The following is a 5,534-nucleotide window of genomic DNA, read 5'->3' as shown; positions in this document are numbered from 1 at the left end:
CCATATCTAGTCCTAAAAGCAGTTTTAGGGATATCCTCTGCTCTAACCCTCAATTGATGATACCCTGATCTTAGATCAATCTTAGAAAACACCGCTGAATTGACTAATTGGTCTAACAAATCATCAATTCGAGGTAAGGGGTACTTGTTCTTGATGGTTACCTTATTCAATTGTCTATAATCAATACACAATCTAAGGCTTCCATCTTTCTTTTTCACAAACAGTACCGGTGACCCCCATGGCGATACACTCGGTCTGATAAACCCCTTCTCTAACAACTCTTCAATTTGTCTCTTCAACTCAGCTAACTCCGACGGAGACATCCTATAGGGTGCCTTAGAAATAGGCCCCGTACCGGTACGAGTTCAATCGAGAACTCAACCTCTCGTTCTGGAGGCAAACCGATCACTTCAGTAGGAAAGACGTCAGGGAATTCTCTCACTACTGGAATCTGATCTACACCTTCTTCAATCTCTGCCTTGATTGAGAAGAAAATCATAAAAGCTTGACAGCCCTTTCTTATACACTGTTCTACTTGAGCTGCAGACAACAACATAGGACTTTGGGACTCTATAGGGGTTACAGTAAGAGCTGAGAGTGACACACTCTTTTTCTGACAATCAAGTACAGCTCCATTTGCAGACAACCAATCCATCCCCACAATAACATCAATCCCAGACAAAGACAAACAAATGAGGTCTATGGTGGTCTTTCGACCCTCATACTCAACCTCTACATTTAGACATGCCTTAGCAGTCCTTACAGTCAAACCAGCAGGAGTAGAAATCTTCACATCAAAAGGTAAGGTACACACAGGCAATTTACATCTTTTCATACATTTATCAGACACAAAAGAGTGTGTAGCACCCGAATCAAACAAAGCACAAATATCATTATCAAGGATTCGGATTATACCTCGGATAGCATTAGGGTTATTAGTAGCCTCCGGCCCAGAGAGGGCATACACTCGTGCTGGTACTGTAGGTCTCTGATCATTACCCCTATTTTGGTTTTGATAGCAGAATCGAGCAATATGACCAGGCTTCTGACAGATGTAACAAACCCAACAATCACCAGAATGAAACTTCCCACACTTACTGCATGCTTGATTACTAGCAGCACCGGAAGTAAGAGTAGAGGTTGCTGGGCTCCTATAGGACCCTTGACTTCCACTCTGATTCCCTCTGTAGCTCTAGCCCTTATGATAGTAGCCCTTCTTCTTCTGATTTCTAAAGCCTCCAAAGATTTGACTGCTCCTCTTCTCTACTCCACCAATGGGTCTGGTGTGGATAGGGGGCTTCCCATGAGGTTCTTTCCTCCTCTCTCTATCAGCTTCTAATCTAGCCTCTCTCTTCCTCCGAGAAACTATTCGAAGCTTATTGCACATCTCACTGAATGTCTTGATCTCAAAAGGGGCTAACTGTTCCCTTAGATCAGGCCTCGCCTTCTCTAGTAATCGTTCAGCCATCCACTCCGTGTCTTCATGTTTTTGGAGGTAAGTGGAGTATTTAGATAATTCTGAGAATTGTTCAATAAATTCATCCTCATCTAAATCACCCTGGCGAAATGCATGAAACTCAGCCTCCTTTTCTGCTCTCAGTGCAGTAGGAAAATAATTCTCGAACAATATGACTTTAAAATCTTCCCAAGTAAGAGAGGAATCATCCTTCGGTCCTGATGTTTCCCACCATTTCTTAGCACTCTTCTGTAGTAAGAATATTGCCAGCTGCACCTTTTGATTAGAAGTACACACAACCATACGAAAAATACTCTCCAATTGATCTATCCATTCTTCAACTACCGCCGGCTTAAGATTTCCATCGAAAGTAGGAGGATTAAACTTACGAAAAGTACTCCAGATCTTTGTGATCGTGGATGTCTGTTGCTTAGAGTGGAGACTCACATTCTTCGGACTAGTCTCATGGTGAGAATAGGAAGGTGAGCCTTTATCAGCAGATTGGCTCGCATTGAATACCTTGGTATGGCTTCCTTCTTGTTGGCCATTTCCCTCTCGGTTGTCATTCTCCTTATATTGTCTTAAAGCGGCCAACTCTTCTTCTTGTCTCTTCATGCGGTCACTAAGATTATATAGTAGATCCATCATTTGCCTCATAGTTGGCTCATCCTGCCTTGGTTGTGACTGTATGGGCTCGCCCTACCCAATTTGTTGCTGTATGGGCTCCGGTTGTGGCAGTGAAGGTATGTCATTTCCTATTGGCTCTATAGAATCACCGGCAATTTCGCCACCTCTCCTAGTTTTAGACACCATCTCTCCCCTCCTAAAGGATGGAAGTCACATGATTAAGTTAACACTAATCTCAAGACAAGAAAAATAATGGAGAAGCATTATGATTTAATAATGTATATTGCCAATAAACTAGGTTAATGTATAACAATTTCATAATTTATAAGAATTTGAAACATGTAGCTCTGATACCAAAATTTGTAACACACCAAAATTTTTTTTTTAATAATTTAATTCAACCATAGTTGGGTTACAGCCACCCAACACATTTTTATATCAATAATTTCGATATAAAATATTTTATAATTGGCTTCAACTCACACACTATAACATTTCAGATAAATTTTTACCTCCCACATGCCATTAGGCTAAATCACATTTGTCCATCCTTATACTCCCAACAAGTAAACTAAATCACATTTGTCCATCCTTATACTCCCAACAAGTAAAACAAGCAATTTAGTCAATTTTCAACACAAGCCAGTTATTTGGCCTTATAATCATGCCATTTTAACCAATCCAAAGTAAACCAAATATTAAAATTACAGTCATCCAAATTGTACCAAAAATAGAAATAGTTTGAAAGGCATGATTACATTTATATATTCATATAATTGACAATAAACATAAAAAAGTCCTAATATTGGCAATATAACACATTATAAATCATAAATTAAATACCCAAAAGAGACAGTGGATCTATACCACTAAGCCTCTGGGACTCCTCCACGTGTCACTCGTGGCTCTTCTCCTGAAAATTTTTAACCACATAATGAGACTCAAAAGTCCCAGTAACCAAAGCCAATTTATGATAGTGTATACAAACAGTTAAGTGTGTGCTTACTAAGTGAGAATTAAAAATAATATAATTCCAACAAATATATGAAATATTACAATACACACAAACAACCATCCTTATATCCCTCCATTAACCTCGAGCCGTAGCCCTCACTCGGTGCTAAATTACCCGGCCAAAGGTAGATTAGCCCGAGCCCTTACAAACCACCTATTGAGCTCCAATAGGGGCATACCACGTGGCACATAAATACAACAACAATAGCAAGTCTCCCAACACCTCCCACAATAATCAAATAAATTTATAATAATATTGCACAATTATATAATATTACAAAATTTATAATTTTCTCAATAATCACCCAATTAACATGAAGTAACACTAATCATAAATTAAAAGCATGGTTACCTTGTGGCTTTTTCAATAAATTATTCCTTAAAATTTCTCTCTCACCACAATCTTCACCAGTAATACAATCTACAAATAACATATTATTTTTAAATATTAGTTTCAATTTTTGAAACTAATAAAATAATTCTAATAATAGAATTAAAAATATAACATAATTCCTAATCTCAATCTTAATACAAATCTATAGTTAATACTATTAAGTATAATTTTTAACTCCTCTTTTAATTATCAATAAACATTAATAATCTAAAAATCAACTTCTAAACTAATTTTTATTATCAAAATTTTTCTTTTTATTTCATAAATTCGTACCTAAAATACCCAAAAAATTAAAAATTAAATCTCTAGCTTAGAATCATAATCCTATAGCCATAATAATTCATTTCTCATCCTAAATAATCATCTAAACCTCAATAAATCAACATATATTTTCAGATCTAGTCTAGAATTTGATCCATAAGCCATAAATTCAAAGATCATTAACAAATTTATACTCTATAACATTTATTATACTACTGACAACCTCAAAAACCATATTTATTCAACATAAATTCATCCCTCTTCCAGATCTTAAATTTTCTACCACTACAAACTCAGAAACTAAAGAAGAAGGATGACTAAGAAAAATTTTTAGAACACTTACTTAGTCTTAAAAAGCTTAAAATCACACCCTAAATATCCTATTAAAAACTCTTACCTTAAAAATTTAGATATTTCGCACCGGTGACTCGCGTTCTCTCCGCCTCAGCTCGCGCGCAGGAATGAATGAGGAAATGAAGGAAGGTGAGTTTTTATAAAAATTCAGTGGGTCCCACATTTTTTTAAATTATTTTCTCTCTCTTCTTCTTCTTCTTTTTTATTATTATTTTATTATTGCCACTGTTGAGGCGGCGGACGAAGCAAATTCGTTTTCTTCTTCTTCTTCCTTTCTTTCTTGTTTTTACACCTTTTTTTATTATTATTATAATAATTTAATAATATTATTTTATTATTATTATTTTTTTATTTTTTTTAAATTATATTTTTTTTAAAATTTTCTATTAACCCAAATTAACTATTAAAATTTATATTGGGATGTTACATTATGGTCAAAAAAGTTTGAAATGTTATGGTGCACACAAAGGGATTTTCAATCCTTGCCTTTAGAAATTATTATTTTGCCCTAAAAAAATAAAACAAACAATTACCACACCAGATTTATTTATCTCTCTCTATTTTCTTTTAGGTTTTGTTTGGTTCACTAGAAGCATTTTAAAGGAAATGGAATTAGAAAAAGAAATGGAATTGAAAAAGGAAAAGGAATTGGAATTTAGTTTAGAAGTGTTGTTTGATATGACTAAACATTTGAATAGAATCTTTGCATGAATCTTGTTTGGTACACAGGAATTGAACATGAAAAGGAAACTTGAACAAATTAAAAGACAATAATACCCATTGAAATAATAAACTAATAAACTGATAATATTAATAAATATTAGCAAACATCAATTTATTCATATGTTTATATGTCTTAAAAAACAATAATAAACTAATAAATTGATATTATTTTTGTTAGAAAATAAATTAATGTTATTAATAAATATTAATATTTATTATTGCTTAATTAAAAACTAGATGACATCCAAAATGGTTGCGTTCATATATTTCATGTTTAAATTGATCCTAATTTAAATTGAAAGAATTTACACGCCAAATATGCAAAATAAATATAATGTGTAACTCTCCATATTTCATAATTAAATAAATATTAATTTATTCATATAGTTCCATATTAGTTAATAAGCATAAATACTCTAGAAGAAAACTTAAATATTAACTAAACCTATTTGTTCAAGAGACTTTATAGTACCAAAAAAACATTATTTACTTTTGATCCACCTAATGCAATAAATCATGAATCATTTCTAGTTTTTCTTCCTCTAGCAAGCTTCTAAAAGCAACCAACAATGCATCATCTACAAGTATCTTTCGATATGCTGCACTTGTTTCTTAAAGAGTTATACCTTCCAACTTAGCCATCTCAAAAAATATAGAACCTCTTTTTACATCTAAACTTGCTTCATGAGCTATCTTCTCTGTCAC

At 33.6% G+C, this 5,534-nt stretch overlaps 1 long non-coding RNA gene across 2 annotated transcripts; it reads right to left on the bottom strand.

Annotated features, from left to right (window-relative positions):
* Positions 1–2,703: 2,703 nt before the first annotated feature.
* On the bottom strand, positions 2,704–4,261 carry LOC129321526 (uncharacterized). Of its 2 annotated transcripts, XR_008596021.1 has the most exons (3): positions 4,150–4,261; positions 3,450–3,518; positions 2,704–2,996 (listed from the first exon to the last, which is right to left on the bottom strand). It is a non-coding gene; the product is annotated as an uncharacterized LOC129321526 (long non-coding RNA). The 2 variants fall into 2 exon arrangements; XR_008596022.1 differs by lacking the exon at positions 3,450–3,518 and having other exon boundaries at positions 4,150–4,185.
* Between the last annotated feature and the right edge of the window lie 1,273 nt (positions 4,262–5,534).

The sequence above is a fragment of the Prosopis cineraria genome, unplaced genomic scaffold (genome assembly GCF_029017545.1).
Source record: "Prosopis cineraria cultivar Desert tree isolate PC_DT_omini unplaced genomic scaffold, ASM2901754v1 PC10, whole genome shotgun sequence".
NCBI lineage: Eukaryota > Viridiplantae > Streptophyta > Magnoliopsida > Fabales > Fabaceae > Prosopis > Prosopis cineraria.
This window is presented reverse-complemented; position numbering and strand designations above follow the sequence as displayed.